The sequence below is a fragment of the Nycticebus coucang genome, chromosome 8 (assembly GCF_027406575.1).
Source record: "Nycticebus coucang isolate mNycCou1 chromosome 8, mNycCou1.pri, whole genome shotgun sequence".
NCBI classification, from domain to species: domain Eukaryota; kingdom Metazoa; phylum Chordata; class Mammalia; order Primates; family Lorisidae; genus Nycticebus; species Nycticebus coucang.
The window spans coordinates 28,731,832-28,754,756 of NC_069787.1; the positions used below are offsets into that span (position 1 = coordinate 28,731,832).

A 22,925-nucleotide genomic window follows, 5' to 3' on the forward strand; every position below is an offset into this window, starting at 1 on the left:
GCTAGAAAAGCCCGGGAGAAAGGGCAGGGGGCAGAGGTGCTGGTGAAGGATCCTGTTGAGTCTGTCAGCCTCCTGCGCCATCACCATCGCGCGTCACCTGCGTCGGTGTCTGGAGGGGGCAGAGGGTCAGATGGGGTGGAGAGGTGTGGAAAGCATAGTTCCTCAGGAGAGTTGCATGTGCCACAAGGCAGAACATAAAATGCCACACCTGCCACTTCTACTGTCCTCCTGGTCCACTTTCTACACACTGGAGTGTGTGTGCGTGTGAGAGAGAGAGAGAGAGAAAAAGAGAGAGAGGAGCAGTTTGGCCTCACAGTTGGCGAGGGAGAAGCGTGTTTATTGACTGAAGCAGAGCTTCTGCAGGAAAAGCTGTTTTCTGTGGAAGGGAGAATGGCAAACACATATCAATAAGGATATGGAAGGGTGTGATAGACATGTTCAGTTTCATCAGTATTCACAATGTGTTTCGTCCTCACCACAACGGACATCTGTTAAAAACTCGATTCAGGAATGCCACCCTGGCTTCAGGAATTCTGAAACCCAGATTCTGAGGCGATGTTTTACCGAGTCCTCTCTCCCACTCTGACGGTCCGATTTTACAACTGACCCTGGATAACTTTGAGCACTTCAGAATCTTCTCCTAGGGTGATGGTAAAAGTCTTAACACGCTAACATCATGGTGTATTCAGTGACATGCATGCTCGTAAGAACCCCATTTGGTATCATCCTTAGTTGTTAAGGAGGCTAGCCTTCATCTCATCTGTATTTTGAGAGAACTCTATTTTAAATCTCATGTAATTAGATGAATTTCTGAAACTGTGATTAAACTGTAGCCAGCCAGGGGAAAATTAGAAATAAATTAGAAATGTCAGTGACTTGAGATTTATAGTTCCTTCCCATGTGCCTACAGAAATTGAGGAGCTTCTTTCATCTGCATTGCAGGCTTTGATGAGAAATCTGGAAGAAAGAATGTGTGAAAGACAAAGATGACATCTGTGCACAGCAAACAAAAACTAAAGGTTATTACAGTGAAAACAAAAGGAAGGCAAGAGAATACTTTCTAGGTAAAGGTAAGTGGACCGTTCTGTAAATGCTGGACTCTGTGGTAATCTAGAACAAGAAAGTGGGTGTATGCATGTTTGTGCGTGAGTACACATTGATTGGTCAGGTGGGAGCTTGCACAGGGTGTGATATGGTAGATGATATGCCATGCCATCAAAACATTTGTCATATAGAAAATGATGAAGGCAGCTTGGCGCCCATAGCTTAGTGAATAGGCACCGGCCACATACACTGAAGCTGGCGGGTTCAAGCCAGGCCTGGGCCTGCTAAACAACAATGACAACTACAACCAAAAAATGGCCAGGCATTGTGGTGGGCACCTGTAGTAACCAGCTACTTGGGAGGCTGAGGCAAGAGAATTGCTTGAGCCCAAGAGTTTGAGGTTGCTGTGAGCTGTGGTGCCACAGTACTCTACCAAGGGGGACATAGTGAGACTCTGTCTCTAAACAAACAAAAAAGAAAGAAAGAAAAGAAAAAGAAAATGATGAAGGAAATTAGTGAATACAGTTACTCCCCTACTTTCTAATAAAAGCTAAATACCCAAAAATTGAAGGCTACATTTACATTTTACAGAGGTTCTCTTCCCAGAGACCAAAATAAAAAAAACAGGAGCCAAATAAACAATGTACTAACTGTACTGGCCTTAGACACATTTCCTAGGGTATTAGACACATTTCCTAGGGTATATTGCCAATATTTTTTATACACACATTTGTACAATTATTTACTTTTCATTTATAGTTGAACGTTCCACAACCTAAGTCCAGTGGGCAACTAAGCAAACCATTAATAGTTGAATATTTTTATGCATGCAGTGATTTTCAGCCTTAGCTTAATTGTAGTAAAGTTGTGCTTTGTATCCTTAGTATCAGTAGTTGAGTCCTTCTTTTCCATTGTTCACTGCTTTTTATAATACAATAAAGGGAGAAATGAAATATTGGAATGGTTATGCAAGGCGCAAGCATTTCCATAATGATGGCAGTGCTGTAGAAAGCTGACTGCGTGGCAGGCAGTACTATCACAGGATGTCTCAGAATATTTCTTCTTTTTTTTTTTTTTGGCCGGGGCTGGGTTTGAACCCGCCACCTCCAGCATATGGGACCGGCGCCCTACTCCTTGAGCCACAGGTGCCGCCCTCAGAATATTTCTTTATGAGCTGATTGCAGATGTTTATATTTGACAGGCAAAAGCTGTATGAAGGGTTTTGATGTATTGTATTTTACTTTTTTTGGCCCAAATTTTTGAGGGAAAAATAAGGATGTGCATTGTACATGAGTAGTATGGCTCAGGAATAGTATGGCTCCTGGGGCCACAGCACCCACTCTCCTGTCCTGCTGGTCCAACAGGGTTCCAGTCCAGGTGGATCCTGGATCTGGTGTGAGCCTGCCAGAACAGCCTTCCCCAAGCTCTGCAGTCAGAGAAGGGTGCTGGTGGGCCTGGCGAGGCAAGCGGCAGCCATGTGGGGCGAGGGTGTAGGCCCAAGGCCCAGCTGCTCAGACGAGACTAGAAGCCCCACACAGACTCCAGGGACCCACCTGGCTGCCTTTGGGCCATGCAGTCTCAGAAGTTCCCACCCAGTGGTCATACATGTGGCCATCTCCACGGTGGTGCCCAATATGGAGAGGAGGAAAAGATTCTGGGGAGAAAGGGAAAGGGCACACTTCATACAGCAGGTGGCTGCAGGAGTGTTAGACCTCCCCAGATATGTCTCTTCCAGCCAAAAGCTGGCCACTTTCTTGAGGGGTGTTTACCTGGAAGTTTGGGCCAAAAATGTGGTATGCATTATACATGGCAAAATATGATAAAATATGAAAAGTATGAACTGTAAGTAAAATGTGCAACAGTTAGGGGCAGTATTTACAGTCTTCTCAAAAGGCTTCCTCAAGTGAAATCAGCTGTAAGACTGTAATTCTGCCACTAGCACCTGCTGAAAAGAAGGATCACAGAGGATGCGGACTTTGCTCTACAACTTACCACTGTGTGACTGTGATAAAAGGATTCATCTCCCTTTCCTCAGTTAGAACGTGGGCAATGTTAGTCTGTACTCTCTAAGGTTGCTGAGTGGATGACATGGCAAAGCACTTGGAAGAATCCTGAGCACATAGAAAGTGTTCAGTCATATTTAGCTCATTTTGTCATTGAGAAAAGTGTACTTCAGGGACAGAAATTTCAGTTGTTTTAAAGGGGCTAAAGACGTGGAAGAGCATAAAGAATGTTGGGGAAGTAGAGAGTAACATCTAACATCTCTTTAATTCTGGGCATATATGCACTGTCCAAGCAGCAGTCACAGCACCTGCTGGGCATCAGGCAGAGTTTGTAACAGACAGCTACAGGAGGTTGGTGTATTTCTCAAACTCTTACTGATGATCTCCTGGAGAGTGCAGAGTTACATGATGCTGGATTTTCTTAAGTTACACATAAAACCATCTCAAACTCTTTGCTGTAATCCATTAAGTCTTGGGGTAACCTGGCCCAGCAAGGTCACCAGCCACACTACCGGAGCTCCCTGTGCTCTCTCCTGCCTCCTTCCAGGTCCTTCTAAAACACAGCCAGCTTTTTCCCTCCAGCAGCCTTTGCACACTCTACCTGCCTGGCTTTTCCACCTGCCTTGCCCCACCTCTTTTGTCTTTTCTTTTAAAGTCTCAGATTGGAACAGCTCTGTCTTCTCTACTAAAGGGGGCCCTCTGTAAGAAGTTAGCTCAAAAAATAGTGCCCCTCCTGGCATTCTCATCAACAGCGACTATGAGAGCCTGCTTGTTCATATCCTTGCAGCAAGGAATATCCCAAAATTGTTGCATCCTTGCCAGTCTGATAGGTGATGAACTTGATTATTTAAAGTTAGGTGATGAACTAACTTTAGTTAGTTAGGTGATTAATCACCTAAAGTTGGGTGATTATTTAAAGTTAGGTGATGAACTTGATTATTTAAAGTAAGAAAGGACACAGAGATAGGCAGTGAGGGCAGAAGTTGATCATTCAGTAACCCACCTTCAGAGCCTTGCCTGTTTCCTTTTCAGCACTCGTTCCTGCTGAGGGTTATTTTCTCTGTCTCTGCGGTTACTTTTCACCTGCCTTCCTCCTGGTGTGTAAGTTCAGTGTGACCTGAGAGAACACCATTTGCCATCTTCACAGTAGTATTAGTCTAGCAAGTGCTGTATACAAGGTGGTCAGTAGACATTTTGAGAGTGAAAGAATGAATGAGAAAAATAGGAGCTTGTAACTGAGATAGGAAAACGACAGCTAGAGGCTCAGAAACAGAAGGGGGCAGCAATCAATGAGTCTCACAAAAAGTTTGACTCATGTAGGCAGAGCAATATTCAGACTGTTAACAACTAACTAGTTGGCACAAATAAAGACCAACCTAAACAGTCATTGACATAGCACTGGGAAGGATGCAGGAGGGCCCCTTAAATTTCTGGATTATTGGGGATGGATGGGATTCCAGAGTAGGGCTTAGGGTACTAGTCAGTCGCCAACCACTGGGGAGGAATTGTCAATATATATTTTTATTGTTGGGGATTCATTGAGGGTACAAGATATCAGGTTACACTGATTGCATTTGTTAGGTAAAGTCCCTCTTATAATTGCCCTCAAAAGGTGTGTCACACACCAAGACCCCACCCCCCTCCCTCCTTCCCTCTCTCTGCTCTTCCTTTCCACCACACCCTCCCTCCTTCCCTCTCTGTCTCTGCTCTCCCCTTCCCCCACCCCCACCATGCACTGGGTCATTAATTGTCCTCAAATCAAAATTGAGTACATAGGATTCTTGCTTCTCCATTCTTGTGATGCTTTAACTAAGAAGAATGTGTTCCACTTCCATACAGGTTAAAACAAAGGATGTAAAGTCCGCATCCATCTTTTTAAATGGCTGAATAGTATTCCATGGTATACATATACCACAGCTTGTTAATCCATTCCTGGGTTGGTGGAAATTGCCAATATTTTAATGTCAAGCACAGCCACATGTGTGCTTTCCTTCTGACTGTCGGTCTTGATTTTAATCCAAGGAGAACCCCTTTTGCCCTGTTTGTACTGGAATCCTGTTTCTGCCTTGTATCGGTAAGAAGAGGCGTCCACATAGATTTGAGGACTCTGACACCCCCAAATTTCACCCCTGAGCACCCTTCTGCTCTCAGTGCATATGTGCAAGTCCTCCCTCATACCTACTTTCTTAGTTTGTAAATATCATAGTTGTACATATTTTGGGAGTAAATGCGATATTTTGATACATGTATTCAATGCGTAATGAACAAATCAGGGCAATTGGGATACCCATCACCTGAAACATTGTTCTTTGTGTTGGGACGTCTATTTTAAATAACCATGCTTATCACCTATGAGACTAGCAAGGATAAAAAATATTTTAAGTACTCTTCATTGGAAGGATATGGACAAAAAGGCTCTCATACTCACTGTTGATGAGAATGCCAATAGGTGCTAACTTGGCAATAGTTACCAAAATCCTAAATATACATTCTTTATTTTTTTTAAATAGTTCTTTTTTTTTAAATAGTACTTTTTTTTCTTATTTTTTTTTATTGTTGGGGATTCATTGAGGGTACAATAAGCCAGGTTATACTGATTGCATTTGTTAGGTAAAGTCCCTCTTGCAATCATGTCTTGTCCCCCACCAGGTAGTAGAACTTTTAGAAATTTGTCTTCCAGATAAACTGGTACAAATACAAAATAATGTGTGTATAATGCAAGTGTGTTCACTCTAGCTTTGTTTTTTTCAAGGGGGGTTACTCCCCTTTTTAGAGACAGGATCTTGCTCTGTCACCCAGCCTGAAGTATAATGGTGCTATCACAGCTGACTGCAGCCTTGAACTTCTTGGCTTAGGAAGTTCACCTTCCTCTGCCTCCAGAGTAGCTGGTGCTGCACACATATGCCACCATACCTGGCTAATTTTTTAGTTTTTGTGGAGAGAGCATATTGCTATGCTTCCCAGGCCCTTTCCTCAAACTCCTGGCTTCAAGAGGAGTACTAAGATCACATCTCAAAGTACTGAGATCACAGGATTATGGCAGCACTAGCTATATGGCTGTTGATAGGAGAGTATTAAATAAATGATGGTGGTTCCTGTAGAATACCTGGTGGGTTAGTATCAGGGTGGATCTCTCAAATGTTTAAAGTGAAACAGGAAAAAAAGCTGTCAAAATTGTGTGTATTATGAAATCCTGACACATCTGTAACATGTACAATGCTTGAGGACATTATGCCAAGTGAAATAAGCCAGTCACAAAAGGACAAATACTGTGTCGTCCAACTGATGTGAGGAACCTAGTAGAATGGTGGTTACCAGGGAAACCATCTGGGGGGAAGTGGGAGGGGAATTCCTGTTTAATGGGTACAGAATTTCAGTATGGGATGATAAAACTATTCTGGAGATGGGTGGAGGTGATGGTTACACAAAAATGTGAATGTACTTATTACCACCAAACCGTACCCTTACAGGTGGTTAAAATAATAAATTGTATGTTGTATGTACAGAGTGGCCATAAAGTTCATGTGCAATTTAGAAAAAGTATGCAATTTAAAATTACACATGGACTTCATGGCCACCCTGTGTATTGCCACAATTTTAAACATTGCTCAGAAGAGGAAAACTTAGCAACTTTTTCCAAATAAAAATGTTAGTAGTTTAAAATGTCACCACAATACATTGTAGTGATAGTTGGCAAAGATTTTTTTTTTTTCAGACAGTCTCTCACTCTGTTGCCCAGGCTAGCGTGCCGTGGTGTGATTATAGTTCACAGCAACTTCAAACTCCTGGGTTAAAATGATCCTCCTGCCTCAGCCTCCTGAATAGCTGAGACTAGAGACACCCACCATAAGGCCCAGCTAATTTTTCTGTTCTTAGTAGTGATAGAGTGTCACTTTGCTTAGTCTGGTCTTCAACTCCTGACCTCAAGTGATCCTCCCTCCTCAGCGTTCCAGAGTGCTAGGATTATGGGTTTGAGCCACTGCATCCAGCCAAAGGTACAATCTTTTCAAAAGGAAAAAAAAAAATCTATTATTTCCCTTTTAAATGATGTGTCAACTCCTAACTTTAGTAGCACAAATTAAGAGGCAACAAACTAGACAACTGCCCAGAACTCTTAAACACTTTACATGTATCATGAATTCATTCAGTCTTCAACAGAACAGAGAGGTTATGTAACATGCCCCAGACGACACAGCTACTGACAAGCAGAGCTGGTTGAAATATAGCTTCAGAACATAAAGCACTCTGAGCCACTGTTTTACCATTTCCTGACCCTAAAGAGCTTTAGTATCAGAAGGGCTGTCTGTGAACTGGGTGGGCATTTCTCAAATTTCTCCTACATAGTTATAATTGAAAAGCTTGAACACATTGGTAAGCAATTAGCTTTTTTTCCAGTAGAAGCTTGTGACCTAAAGTATGTAAATGATTTGTCTCTAATTGGGAAATTAACATTTACCCACTTTTACTAAAATACAGTCATCAAGGAGAACAAGGGAATGCTTCATTTAAAAAAGCAAGTTATCTAAGGTTTTAGCAGGAAGTGTTCTGCAAAGGAAATCTCCACACTGAGAGGAGAAAACATCATATCATATTATTTCTTTCCCACTAAGATTTCTGTCTCTTAAAATGTTAACATTAATCTTAAAGTGAAGATTTCATGTTTATGTTCAAATAAATTTAGGAAATACTGAACTAAAAGGCATTAAACAGTTTCTTTTTTGCAGGAATTCCTAGGGACTTAAACACTGTGAATTGCCAGGAAAAAGATATAATATGTAGTACGTATGATATAGAATACATATTCTTATGTATTATATAATATGTAATTGTTTCCTAGAGTTGTTTTACCACAAAGCACTTCTCCCATGGAAAATATTGAGGGGTTAATTAGTACTTCCTGGAACACCTTTTGGGAGTCTTCAAACTAGGGATTTTCCATATCTACCAGCAGAGGTCAGTTTTCCCTTCCTTTTATGTTGGTGCTAAACATTGACCAAAATTTTATTTTCTTGCAACACTCCTGAGATAGGCTGACATTTTCAGTAAACTTTGCTGAAAACTTTCAAGGGATGAGTGAAAGAAATAAGGAAAATGAGAAGCCCTATAAATAGTCATGTTTCTAAAATCTAGGCAGCTGAGCCAGAGAAATAAATCTACCAAGCTCTCTTGCACCAGCATGGAATGTAAGTTCTCTGCCATACTGCTTGGCTTTCCCCCTTCTGTTTCTCAACCACTTGGTCTTTCTGTCATCTCAGCCCCAAGAGCATCTGTGGGCTTATCTTATTACATCTGAGTATAAATCCCACAGAGCCTGTTTTCACAGCTCAAATTCTTTTCTTATCTAAATTCCCCAGGTCTGGACTATGATCATAGCTTAGAGGTACCTCCGCAGTAATGAGCTAATATCAGACTCCTATGAATGTTCCAGTCTTGACTGCAGCAAATTTGCAGTAAATGTGTCATCTTCACTTCCCTTGCCAAAACAGACATTATTAATCAACAAAGCACCCCCCCCCTTTTTTTTTTAACAAAACCCAGAATCTTTCCCGGCACATGGCTCCAGGCAGGCATTACCAGTAAATTGGCTTTAATGTAAGTGCGAAAATGTTCTCTTCCAAGCCTGGGATGTAAATTGCTCCCACTTCTGGAGCCTTCTATGGTGACTCTCATGGATGAATGTAATCTCCCAAATCCTCTGCCCAAACATACATATGTACACACGTTTTTAAAAGTCTGTTTCAAATGCACAATGATGATAATCTCTCCATTATAGCCCTCACATATCCTTATCCATAGCTATCTTTATAGCACACTGTACAGGTGCTACACCCAATTCAAAGGGAAGAGTTGTTACAGCCCAGAATGTGCCAGAAGCTCCAAATGAGGTTCGTTCTGTTGTCAAACTTCTGATTCCTATTGATGCCATTGTTGTATGCCCTATTTTAATTAGCACGTGCTTGGAGTTGCCTTTGTTTGAGGTGCTCAGGAAATAGTTTGTATTCTTTGCAAAAGCTGTGTAGCTGTGGCGGGTATTAAAAGGCCTAAGTTGTTATGGTAGATTCTGAAGCCAATTGTTATCTGACAGGTTTGTTTCTTTGTAATGCTGAACGTTTATTTTACCATTAGAAAATAAGAGGGAAAAATATAAAGTAGGTGTTAAGCACACCCTCTGGTGTTGAAGGGGGTTCAACTCTTGACTCCCTCACTTACTTGCTCTTGGGTCTTTAGTGAGTTACTAATGAATCCCTCCCAAAAGTAAAGATAATAATATAACCATTTCATTGTGGCTTATTCACTAGTTAACCTTTTCTGAATCTGTCTTCTAAACTCCCTCTATACCTATCTCGTTGAGCTTTGTTTATAAAATAAATGCTTTGTGCTTGTGCTTTGTACCAAGTGCAAAACATCATCTTAACGATTGGTGTTCAATTCATCCAATTATTACAATGATGTTAAATGTTACTATTATTATTACTCTTTTGAAGTACTCTTACAGCTGAAGCCATCCTGAAAGTTGGGAGCATATGAAACCATGTCTGTTCTTGAATTCCAAATTGATTAGAGATGAGCTTTAGGTGGTAGGCCAGCAAGCTCGATATTTAATTTTTAAATTGTGCTTTGGAAGTGAACTTTCCCCGATGGCCCGTTGGGTGTGCTGTGTGACCAGAATAACTACTTCAAATGCTGGTTTCAGGTGACAATGTCATTCTTCCCCTCAGCTGAATATGATGGAAAATGATGAGCACAAGTTCAACTTTGATGTTAATTCTCTAGCTTTTGTTTCCCATGAAATTTAACTCCATCCATGTTCTTGTGGCAGCAGAATTGATTAACATTTATTAAATATCCATTCCAGCCAATACTCTTTTGAAATGAAAAAAGAGTGCTTGTGAAATTTACAATGTAAGGAAGAAATAACGCTGATACGTTGGACACTTTCAAGAAAGCATATGGAAATACTATAAATGAGATGTTAACTACTGAAAAGAGATATTAACACTACGAAAAACCATGAAAGAGATAAAAGTTTTTAAAGTAATATGTAGCACCTCTCCCACCTTCCTATTTGCCTAAGTCACAGTCTGGCTGTACAGCAATGGGGAGGAGTTAGAGACCAAAGGTACCTAAAAGCAGAGGAGTTGGGGTAGGTAGAAATAAAAGGCTGTTACAGTCCAAGTCCTGATCACCAAAAGGTAAAGTTATTATCAACAGCATCTATGATTTTTTTATGTTACATCTAAATAACTTGTGATTTAGAATCTTGCATTCATTCTTTTAGCCTGGCCTCTTGGAATCAGCACCAGAAATTAACCCAAGCCCCCTAAGCAAATTTTAAATTCATCTTCAAATTTTTTTTTTGGTGTGTGGTTTTTGGCCAGGTCTGGGTTTGAACCTGCCACCTCCAGCATATGGGACCGGCGCCCTACTTCTTGAGCCACAGGCGCCGCCCCCATCTTCAAATTTTTAAAGAAGTTGCCTTTATGGAATTTCAACTATGAATTTCCATATTGGGATTTAAGGAAGTCAATATATGTCTTACCTCAGTCCATTTGCTTATAAAGGTAATTCTGCTTCAAATGATCTAAGAGAAAAATTTTTATCTCATTTGTTTAGTATTTATTTTTGATTATCAGTGCAATCAAGGGCTTTATCTTATATTTATTAGTCATTTGTTTATCCTGTGAAAATTTCTTATTCCCACCCCTCTTTCTCTACTGATTTGTTTATTATAGTAGTAAACTGAGAAAGAAAAAATTAATTCAGAGGGGACAGACTGAGGGACAATTTGCCTTAATAATACAATCCTGATCATAAAATAGTTCCAAATAACTTGGGAACACATGTGTTCAGCTTCTGCCTAACCGTTAGAGTGGCTAGTAACATCTTCTATTTGGAGTCAGTCTTGGGCTCACTGATGGCTGGTTCCTTTTTCTGAGGTCCCTGTCGGCCCTGTAGCAGGTGCAGAGGGCTGGAAGAATGTCTTTGTAGTCCATGCCATTTCCATAGAAGAGACAGATGGTGCTGTTGAATAGTCCTCCCTGGCAGATGACAGTGGCATCAATTCCCTAGGAAGGGGCACACTCCATCAGTCTGGGCAGTGATTGTCTTATTTATGTCTTTATTTTTCAGTTGGTGGAAATGTTGGCTCGATGAATGGCAAATGTGTTTCTTTACTTATTTGTGTGTTTTGTTTGTTTGTCACCCGGGAGGGTAGAATAAGTTAAGAGTGACTAGTTTTGCCAAAGTCTCTTTTCCCTTAGGGCCATGCTCTTAGAAGAAAGGGAACCTCTTTATCAAGTTGGCAAAGCTTATGGGTCTTTTCTTGGGAAAAAATGTTTTAAAATTAAATTTAAATTTAATCGTAAAGGAAGGCAGCTATTAAAACTTTAAATGTATTTGTGATATAAAAACAATGGTGCTTATGCAATAAATAAATTCTAGTCATGAATATAATAACTTATAATATCAAAATTGTCAGGAGTATAAAGAATATTTTGCAGTAAAGGCAACCATTGTAATGTGATATAAGAATATCTGTGTTTACTATCGGTGACTGAGTCATAAGTACTGCTAATATTTCTGTAGTTTACCTACATTCATAATTGAAGTAATGCTAAATTCCACTTAGAGATGATTGCTAATTTACAAAAAACGTAATTTTCTCTCATAATCCAAGTTCTATTTTTGAATTCTGTGCCAGGATCCTTTAGTGGTCATAGATGGCCTGGCCTCTGGACTGGGGTGGTGACAGAGGTTAACTACCAAGAGCATAGAGGAATCTTTGAGGTGCTAGAACTATTCAATCTTCAATATGGTGATGGTTACACAAGAGTATGTTTGTCAAAATCTTGTAGACTATATACCAAAAAGGGTGAATTTTGCCGTATGTAAATTCGGCCTTAAAAAAAGAAGTAAGGAAAGAAAGAAAGACTAGGAAGAGAGGGAGATTGGGAGGGAAAATGAAAGAAAGAAAGAATGATGAATTGAATATTGCCGCTAATAATGAAAGCAGCCCCTGTAGAAATTCTTTTTTTTTACTGGAGCTGGGTCTCTTGCATAATTATTCAGTGCTTTATGGAGGGTCAATGTATCAATAGGGAACAGGTGAAAAGTTCCCTAAATTTAAATTGTGGCTCTGCTACCTGTTTGCTGTGTGACCTAGGGCAAGTTACACGACATCTCAGTGTCTCACTGTCTTCATCTATGAAATGAAGATGATAATCACTGTACCTACCTAATAAGATTACTTGAGAATTAAATGCATTCATATATTTAAAGTGCTTGGAATAGTGCCTGTCACATAGTAAGCAGTATAATGTCATCTAACATTTAGAAATTTGGGGAAGAGGCCAGGGTGTACTAAGCTTAACACCAGTGAGTGTGTCAGTAATTGTGTAAAGATAGTATTTGGTCAATAAAAATTAGTCATTAACAAAAAAGGTTGAGTATCTGTGTCCCAAAGACACATAAACTTACTTCCTAATATTCTTCTAAATGCGTTCGAAACTTGCACCTCTGCTTCACCTCCTCTCTCAAATGGATCTGCTCCCAACATCCTTTTCCGTTTCTAAATAACTTCCCTTGCTGGACTATCCCACATGATGCATTTCCAAAAGACAAAGCCAGTGCATTTTATGTGGTATTTGCAAATAAAAATCACATCCAAGGACATAATAAAGGTGTCCAATGTCCTATAAAATCCTGGATGACATATGCAATGAATACTTATGTTTTCATGGGCATTTAGGACTACCCAGAAATCCAAAAATTGTGTTAAATATGTACAATGTGCAAAATGCTCATCAATGAAGTTTCCAGTGCAGTCCTGCCCTTAAGACCTCACCACGTTCCAAAGGCTCTTATATGGTGATTAGGTTTCAAAATAGGGATTTTGGGGAGATACACACATTAGAACCATAGCTAATTCAGTCATTCAGCACTAGGCTTGGTGGCCATTTTAAACAGCAGAATCACCAGCAAAAAGCACAAATGGATGAAAAACATGACACTACACAGACCATGAAAGGGACACTTGTACATAGCACAGGAGCTGAAACAAGAGGACAGAGTGGAGTGTTGCACCTCATCTGGGAACGTGAGCACTGGGTGATTCAGATTCTTCACTGTTCCCCAGGAGTTGGAGAATGACCACAAAAGTACCTCCAGTGTTGATTTTGGAGTTACAGATGAATTTCAGTGAGTAGGTGAGTTGGTAAATACATAATCAGTGAATAACGAGGATTGACTATCAATGAGGTCATTGCCCAAGAAAGAACCTGTGTGGTCCTTCCTTCCATTCCAGAACAACATTGGCTAAGTATAGAACTTACACTGAAGGAACGTCCAGCGACTCATACCTGATTCAGGGCTCAGCCCTCCTCGCCTTACAGTTCACCAGTTTCTGCATCAGAGAACAAGCAGGGCACAGCAGGGTCAGCAAACCACCACCTGAAAGCCGCACCCAGCAGCACACTGCCTGTTTTGATATTGTCCCAAGCTAAGAATGATTTTTTTTTTCCTTTTCTTTTTCTTTTTTTTTTTTTTTTTGGAGACAGAGTCTCATTATGTCACCCTCAGTAGAGTGCCATGGGGTCACAGCTCACAGCAACCTCCAACTCCTAGGCTTAAGCAATTCTCTTGCCTCAGCCTCCCAAGCAGCTGGGACTACAGATGCCAGCCACAACGCCCAGCTATTTTTTGGTTGTAGTTGTCATTGTTGTTTGGCAGGCCTGGGCTAGATTCGAACCTGCCAGCTCCGGTGTATGTGGCTGGCACCCTAGCCACTTGATCTACAGGCACTAGGCTGATTTTTTTCATTTTTAGATGGTTGGGGGAACAGCTTTTCATTTGACACATAAAAATTATATGAAATTCAAATGTTGGTGTCCATAGGTAAAGTTTTATTGGAACATAGCCATGCAGATTTGTTTGCATGCTACAAGTGTTGTCAATGGCTGCTTTCATGCAATAAGGCAGAGATGAATGGTTGCCATAGAGACCATGTAGTCCACCAAGCTAAAAATATTTACTATGTGGTCCTTAATAGAAGAGCTTGGGGACCCCTTACCTAAAACACTGCAGTTTGTCACACTTGGACATCTTGCAGAGGCAGTTAAAAACTCTGTGTAGAAGTGATATCTCTCCAAGATTTAGATTTCAAATCCTTGTGAATTAAAGAATTCTGGGAGATACTTTGTATGGTAAAGCAGATTAGGAAGTACAAGGCTGCTTCTAGTAACAAATCTATAGAAATCAGTTTAAAGGCAACTGGAGGGAGCTTATCAGTATGGAGATACTTTGTATAAGGTCACGCCACAAAATTCTACTAGCTTTGTTTCCTATCAATTAAAAAAGTAAATCATTTTACCAGAAGGACATTTGTACCAGAATGTTTATTGCAGCTCAATTCACAATTGCCAAGACATGGAAATTTTCTTTTGTCTTTATTTTGAGTTTGAATAGGTGAAAGTTATCTTACAGATCATTGGAACTGTAGCTATGCAAGAGAATTTTCTGCAAATCTGGACTTGTTCCATATCTGTATTATCTAGTAGGGTAGGCATTGATCACTTGAAAGGTAACTGGTATGACTGAGAAACTGAATTTTTAAGTAAAAATTTAAAAATGGGTGGCACTTGTGGCTCAAGGAGTAGGGTGCCGGCTCCATATACCAGAGGTGGCGGATTCAAACCTGACCCTGGCCAAAAACTGCAAAAAAAAAAAGGGAGAGACAAGATGGCAGACTGAAGCCAGCTTTCAACATAGGCTCCAGTCCAGAAGGAAAGTTAAGGGACAGGAATTTAGTAAGTATCCTGGTGAATTTGAGCCACACCAAGAGAGAAGGTTGAAGAACGCACATCAACACCGCTAAGGCAAGCTGTGATCACAAGGACGCAAACAAAAGCAAAACGGCTCACTTCTGGATATTCTGAAGCCATACCCCCTGTCTCCCTGGGCAACCAGAGGAGGCCACCAGTGAGCAAAGGATTTGCCTGACACTGCTCACAAACCCGGGAAGCTTCCAGGGCAGGGCCGACTCAGAGAGGTAATCGGACACAAACCTCCAGCAGCAAAGACGTTTGAACTCAGAACAGCCCATCTTCTGTAGGTGATTTTAGCAGAAACAGAGACAGAATCCCACAAAGTTGTCTGTTCTGTTCTGTTCTGTTAGCAACATCAATCAGGGACAGGGCTAAGCCTGATTGAACACCTCCCTCCAACCACCTGCATCAAGCACTCAAAGATGCCAGGCCCCATCTCCTCCTGCTAGATAGCGGCAGACTGCAGGGGCCTGGCAGACTTCCTTGCAATTCAGGCAGGTGCAAACCCCTGGAGTATCTGTTCACTACAGGCAACTGGGTTAGCCATCTGCAGAGATACCAGTGACTGGGTCCGACGGAGGGGCAAAGTGGGGAAGGAGACATCAACCTTCCCAGACTGATCTATTTGCTAGGTGGCTCCTCCTGACTCCATGCAGCACTGGAGTAAGCCATATCAGAGGAGTCACCAGACTCCTGTCATCCAGTTCCCAGAGACTTCTTGAACTCTCCCACCCGAGACAGGTGCCGATTGAGACAATCGATTTGGATCTTTTGAACTAAACTAATAGAGGACTTTTAAGGCAGTGCCCTGGGTATGCGGTTGTAGGAAGGTTTGACTTTCCTTTTCCAACTGGTGCAAGAGGTGGGTGGGCAGGGTGACTTAATTGCTGGTTTTTCCACACAGCTGAGACTTCAAGCCAGAGTAAATGTTACAATAGGATTGAACAGAAACCAGCTGAAAACAAAACAGAACCACTTATCCCCACCACACAAGACAGGGCCCCAGTTTCTCAGGCCACAACACTGTAGGGGCCCTCGATAAAGCCCCAGGGGAAAAATCAAAGGGAGTAAAATAACCATAGGGCGGAATCAGCGGAAAAACTCTGGTAACATGAATAACCAGAATAGATCAACCCCCCCCCCAAGAAAAGATACGGCAGATGTGATTGAAGACCCCATTCATAAACAACTGGCTGAGATGTTAGAAATCGAATTCACAATTTGGATTGCAGACAAGATCAATAAAATGGAATTAGGAATTCGAGGAGAAATTCAAAAGTTGTCTCAAGAATTTAACGAATTTAAAGACAAAACCACCAAAGACTTAGACACACTGATGCAAGAATTTCCAGCCCTCAAAGATATAAAAAATACAGAAGAAGCCCTCAGCAACAGAATGGAGCAAGCAGAAGAAAGGATTTCTGACATTGAAGATAAAGTCTTCGAATGCTCCCAATCTCTCAAAAAGGAAGAGAAATGGAGACCAAAAACAGACCACTCACTCAGAGAACTCTCGGATAATTCGAAGAAAAGCAATATACGAATAATTGGGATTTTGGAGAATGATGAAGTGGCCTCGAACGGCACAGAGGCCCTTCTACATGAAATTATGAAAGAAAATTTTCCAGACATGCCTCGAGAATCTGAAATTCAGATAGCAGACATCTTCAGAACCCCAGCACGATTCAACCCCAATAAGTCATCCCCCAGGCATATCATAATTAGCTTCACTAAAGTTAACATGAAAGAGAAGATTGTCAAAGCAGCCCAGCAAAAGAAAACCATTACGTACAAAGGAAAGAATATTAGAATAACTGCAGATCTCACTGCTGAAACTTTTCAAGCCAGAAGAGGGTGGTCATTGACTTTTAATCTCCTAAAGCAAAATAACTTTCAACCCAGGATCTTGTATCCAGCTAAACTGAGTTTCATTTATGATGGAGAAATTAAATACTTCAATGACATTCATATGTTGAAAAAATTTGCTATAAGTAAACCAACTCTTGAGGATATTCTCAGACCTATCCTCCACAATGACCAACCCAATCCTATACCACAAAAGTAAACTCATTCAGAAACTTCAGATCAAACTCCAACTTCCACACTGGTGAAAAGATTAAAAATGTCCACTGGACCTTTGAAAAACTCGATACCCAAAATTCCACCGGACTTATCAATACTCTCCATTAATGTGAATGGCATAAACTGTCCTCTAAAGAGGCATAGGTTAGCTGACTGGATACAAAACCTCAGGCCAGATATTTGTTGCATACAAGAGTCACATCTTAACTTAAAAGACAAATACAGACTCAGGGTGAAAGGATGGTCATCCATATTTCAGTTCAGGCAAATGATAACCAGAAAAAAGCAGGTGTTGCAATTTTATTTGCAGACACAATAGGCTATAAACCAACAAAAGTAAGGAAGGACAAGAATGGTCACTTCATATTTGTTAAGGGTAATACTCAATATGATGAGATCTCAATTATTAATATCTATGCACCCAACCAGAATGCACCTCAATTTATAAAGAAACTCTAACAGACATTAGTAACTTGATTTCCTCCAGCTCCATAATCATCGGAGATTTCAACACTCCTTTGGCAGTGTTGGATCGATCCTCCAGCAAAAAGCTGAGCAAAGAAATCTTAGATTTAAACCTAACCATCCAATATTTAGATTTAGCAGACATCTACAGAACATTTCATCCCAACAAAACTGAATACACATACTTCTCATCAGCCCATGGAACTTACTCCAAAATTGACCACATTTTAGGTCACAAGTCTAACCTCAGCAAATTTAAAGGAATAGAAATTATTCCTTGCATCTTCTCGGACCATCATGGAATAAAACTTGAGATGAGTAACAACAGGAATCTGCATACTCATACAAAAACATGGAAGTTAAATAACCTTATGCTGAATGATAGCTGGGTCAGAGATAAGATTAAGAAAGAAATCGCCAATTTTTTGGAACAAAACAACAATGAAGACACGAACTATCAGAACCTCTGGGACACCGCAAAGGCAGTTCTAAGAGGGAAATTTATAGCACTGCAAGACTTCCTCAAGAGAACGGAAAGAGAGGAAGTTAACAACTTAATGGGACATCTCAAGCAACTGGAAAAGGAAGAACATTCCAACCCCAAACCCAGTAGAAGAAAAGAAATAACCAAAATTAGAGCAGAATTAAATGAAATTGAAAACAAAAGAATCATACAACAGATCAATAAATCAAAAAGCTGGTTTTTTGAAAAGGTCAATAAAACAGGTAAACCTCAGGCCAACCTAATCAGAAAAAAAAGAGTAAAATCTCTAATATCATCAATCAGAAACAACAAAGACAAAATAACAACAGACTCGTCAAAAATCCAAAAAATCATTAATGAATATTACCAGAAACTTTATTCTCAGAAATATGAAAATCTGAAGGAAATTGACTGATACTTGGAAGCACACCACCTTCCAAGACTTAGCCAGAATCAAGTGGAAATGCTGAACAGACCTATATCAAGTGCAGAAATAGCATCAACTATACAAAACCTCCCTAAAAAGAAAAGCCCAGGACCAGATGGTCTCACGTCAGAATTCTACCAAACCTTTAAAGAGGAATTAGTACCTATATTACTCAACCTGTTCCAAAATGTAGAAAAAGAAGGAAGACTCCCCAACACGTTCTATGAAGCAAACATCACCCTGATCCCCAAACCAGGAAAAGACCCAACAAGAAAGAAAATTATAGACCAATATCACTAATGAATATAGATGCAAAAATATTCAACAAGATCCTAACAAACAGAATCCAGCAACACATCAAACAAATTATACATCATGACCAAGTTGGATTTATCCCAGGGTCTCAAGGCTGGTTCAATATACGTAAATCCATAAATGTAATTCAGCACATAAACAAATTAAAAAACAAAGACCATATGATTCTCTCAATTGATGCAGAAAAAGCTTTTGATAATATCCAGCATCCCTTCATGATCAGAACACTCAAGAAAATTGGTCGAGAAGGGACTTTTCTTAAACTGATAGAGGCCATCTACAGCAAACCCACAGCCAATATCATATTGAATGGAGTTAAATTGGAATCATTTCCACTCAGATCAGGAACCAGCTCATTGTCTCCATTCCTTTTCAACATTGTAATGGAAGTTTTAGCCACCGCAATTAGGAAAGAAAAGGCGAACAAGGGTATCCATATAGGGTCAGAAGAGATCAAACTTTCGCTCTTTGCAGATGATATGATTGTGTATCTAGAAAACACTAGGGACTCTACTACAAAACTCCTAGAAGTGATCAAGGAATACAGCAGCATCTCAGGTTACAAAATCAACATCCATAAATCGGTAGCCTTTATATACACCAACAACAGTCAAGTTGAAAAAGCGGTTAAAGACTCTATCCCATTCACAGTAGTGCCAAAGAACATGAAATATTTGGGAATTTACCTAACAAAAGACATGAAAGATCTCTATAAAGACAACTATGAAACTCTAAGAAAAGAAATAGCTGAAAATGTTAACAAATGGAAAAACATGCCATGCTCATGGCTGGGAAGAATCAACATTATTAAAATGTCCATACTACCCAAAGCAATATATAATTTCAATGTGCTCCCTATTAAAGCTCCACTGTCATATTTTAAAGATCTTGAAAACACAATACTTCGTTGTATATGGAATCAGAAAAAACCTCAAATAGCCAAGACATTACTCGGAAATAAAAACAAAACAGGAGGAATCACGCTACCAGACCTCAGACTGTACTACAAATCGATAGTGATCAAAACAGCATGGTATTGGCACAAAAACAGAGAAGTAGATATCTGGAACAGAATAGAGAACCAAAAGATGAATCCAGCTACTTACCACTATTTGATCTTTGACAAGCCAATTAAAAACATTCAGTGGGGAAAAGATTCCCTATTTAACAAATGGTGCTGGGTGAACTGGCTGGCAACATGCAGAAGACTGAAATTGGACCCACACCTTTCACCATTAACTAAGATAGACTCTCATTGGATTAAAGATTTAAACTTAAGACATGAAACTATAAAAATATTAGAGGAGAGTGCAGGGAAAACCCTTGAAGAAATTGGTCTGGGTGAGTCTTTTATGAGGAGAACCCCCCAGGCAATTGAAGCAGCTTCAAAAATACACTACTGGGACTAGATCAAACTAAAAAGCTTCTGCACAGCCAAGAACACACTAAGTAAAGCAAGCAAACAGCCCTCAGAATGGGAGAAGATATTTGCAGGGTGTATCTCTGACAAAGCTTTAATAACCAGAATCCACAGAGAACTCAAACGTATCAGCAAGAAAAAAACAAGGGATTCCCATCGCAGGCTGGGCAAGGGATTTGAAGAGAAACTTCTCTGAAGAAGACAGGTGCACGGCCTTCAGACATATGAAAAAATGCTCATCATCTTTAATCATCAGAGAAATGCAAATCAAACTACTTTGAGATATCATCTAACTCCACTGAGACTAGCCTATATCACAAAATCTCAAGACCAGAGATGTTGGTGTGGATGTGGAGAAAAGGGAACACTTGTACACTGCTGGTGGGAATGCAAATTAATACATTCCTTTTGGAAAGATATATGGAGAACACTCAGAGATCTAAAAATAGATCTGCCATTCAATCCTGTAATTCCTCTGCTGGGCATATACCCAGAGGACCAAAAATCACAACATAACAAAGACATTTGTACGAGAATGTTATTGCAGCCCAATTCATAATGGCTAAGTCAGGAAAAAGCCCAAGTGCCCATCGATCCACAAATGGATTAAGAAATCGTGGTGGTCTCGGCAGAGCAAGATGGCAGCCAAGTAACAGCTTCCTTGCATCTGGGCACCATGAGTGTGGGGATATAGGACTCCAGTCATCCCTGGATTGTGGGATCTGCCTATCATCACCCCCGAGAGGATACAGGGAGTCAGCGAGAGACTTCTGGACCCCAAGAGGAGGACTAAAACAGTGGAAAACCGGCAAGTGGTCGCGTGTGTTCAATCCGTCTAAACCCGCCTGCAACTGTAAGTTCAGTAGCAGCAAGACTGCAAACCAGAAAGGCCTTACCTGTGAACTGTTTTGGTGTCTTTGGACTTGGCACTCAGCTGAACTGCCTTGGGGAGAGCCTGAGCGGCAGTGCGGAGAACTTTGGCCTTTGTCGAGAGCCCCAATCTGAGCCGCTGAGCCAGATGGAGCTAATAGTGTTTGGCTCTGGGTCACAGGCAGACATTGTGAGCAATCTGCCCCGGCAAGCTCCGCCCTCAGGGTCGCAGAGCTGGAATGGGGTGGGAGCTGGTAACCCAGCGACCAAGTAGCCTAAGGGCGGGGTCTGAGCCGCCTTGCAGCCCTAACCCTCGGGGGCAGAGGGAGACCAGTTTTGACACACAGGGTAAGTGGATAGCCACTTCAGCAGTGATTCCAGCGACAAGCACTTCCCTGAGAAAGCTTCTGCTCAGTAAGTGAACAAGTTCAAAGTGCCTTTCAAGTGGGCTGAAGAGAGATTTAGGGTGTCTACCTGCCGGGGTTTGAGAAACTAGTAGCCTCCAGTTGTATCAGAACTGTGAATAACATCTCATACCCAAGAAGACCACATGTTGCCCAGACAATATTCAATAACATATACATACTGCTTTGTTTTTGGTTGTGTTTTTTTTTTTTTGTTCCGTTGTTTTTTTTGTTTATTTTGATGTTGTGGATTGTTGTTTTGTTTTTTAAGTTCAACCTTTTCCATACAGATCCTTTTTCTTTCTCAATTTTTCTAGTTTAATTATAATTTCCCATTGCTGCCTATGTCAATAATTAGAACTTCATTTTTGTTAGTGGTTCTACCGCTATTATTTGGTATTCCACCCAATTTTATCCCATAAAATTTTCTGTTTGCTTGTTTTGGTTTGATTTATAGCATTTTTGTCTTTCCTCTCTACTTGATGGAGGTGGGGTACTGTGTCTGATCAGGTTAGCAAAGAGCTGCTGACCTCAAGGGAACCACCCAACTGGGCACCCCCAGCAGGTGTTTTTTTTCTTTTAAGGTTGTATCAAAGTACCCTACTATACACCTATATTGCTCTGTCTCCCTCTTTCTGTGCCTCTCTTCTTTTTGTCAATATTCCTTTTACCCACCCCCTCTCCTTTCTCTATTTTTCTTTTTTTTTTTTTCTTATCAATCGGTCTTCCTTTCTTTCATCCCTTTTTTGTACTTAAGCCTTCTCACCCTTCTGGTCCTGTAACCCTTAGTCAACAGGCACGAGAACTTAAAGAACAAGAGGAAGTGAAAGCAAAATTAGGGCAAGGAAACAGATAAAAGAAATCACCCATGAGGAAGAATCAGCAGAAGACTCCAGGCAACATGAAGAACCAGTCCAGAACAACCCCACCAAGGGACAATGAGGTAGCTACTGCAGAGGATTCCACCTATACAGAAATGTTAGGAATGACAGAAAGGGAATTTAGAATACACATGTTGAAAACAATGAAACAAATGATGGAAACAATGAAGGAAACTGCTAATAAAGTGGAAAATAACCAAAAGGAAATCCAAAAACAGAATCATATCAGAGATGAATGATATGAGGAATATAAAAAGGATATAGCAGAGCTGAAGGAAATGAAACAGTCAATAAGGGAACTTAAAGATGCAATGGAAAGTATCAGCAACAGGTTAGACCATGCAGAAGAAAGAATTTCAGAGGTAGAAGACAAAGTTTTTGAGATAACTCAGATAGTAAAGAGGCAGAAAAGAAGAGAGAGAAAGCAGAGCGTTCACAGTCAGAATTATGGGACTTTATGAAGCATTCCAACATACGAGTTATAGGAATTCCAGAAGGGGAAGAAGAATGCCCCAGAGGAATGGAAGCCATACTAGAGAATATTATAAAAGAAAATTTCCCAAATATCACCAAAGATTCTGACACACTGCTTTCAGAGGGATATCGGAACCCAGGTTGCCTCAACTCTAACCGAGCTTCTCCAAGACACATTGTGATGAACCTGTCCAAAGTCAAGACAAAAGAAAAGATTCTGCAAGCTGCCAGGAG

General features: G+C 40.6%; 1 protein-coding gene across 1 annotated transcript in view; it reads left to right on the top strand.

Annotated features, from left to right (window-relative positions):
* Positions 1–22,925, top strand: part of FRMD4B (FERM domain containing 4B) — a 455,009-nt gene that overhangs the window by 168,213 nt on the left and 263,871 nt on the right. The window contains exon 2 of the mRNA XM_053599743.1: positions 943–1,070. The gene's annotated coding sequence lies outside the window, so the exon portion shown is untranslated. The remainder of the gene's footprint in view (positions 1–942; positions 1,071–22,925) is intronic.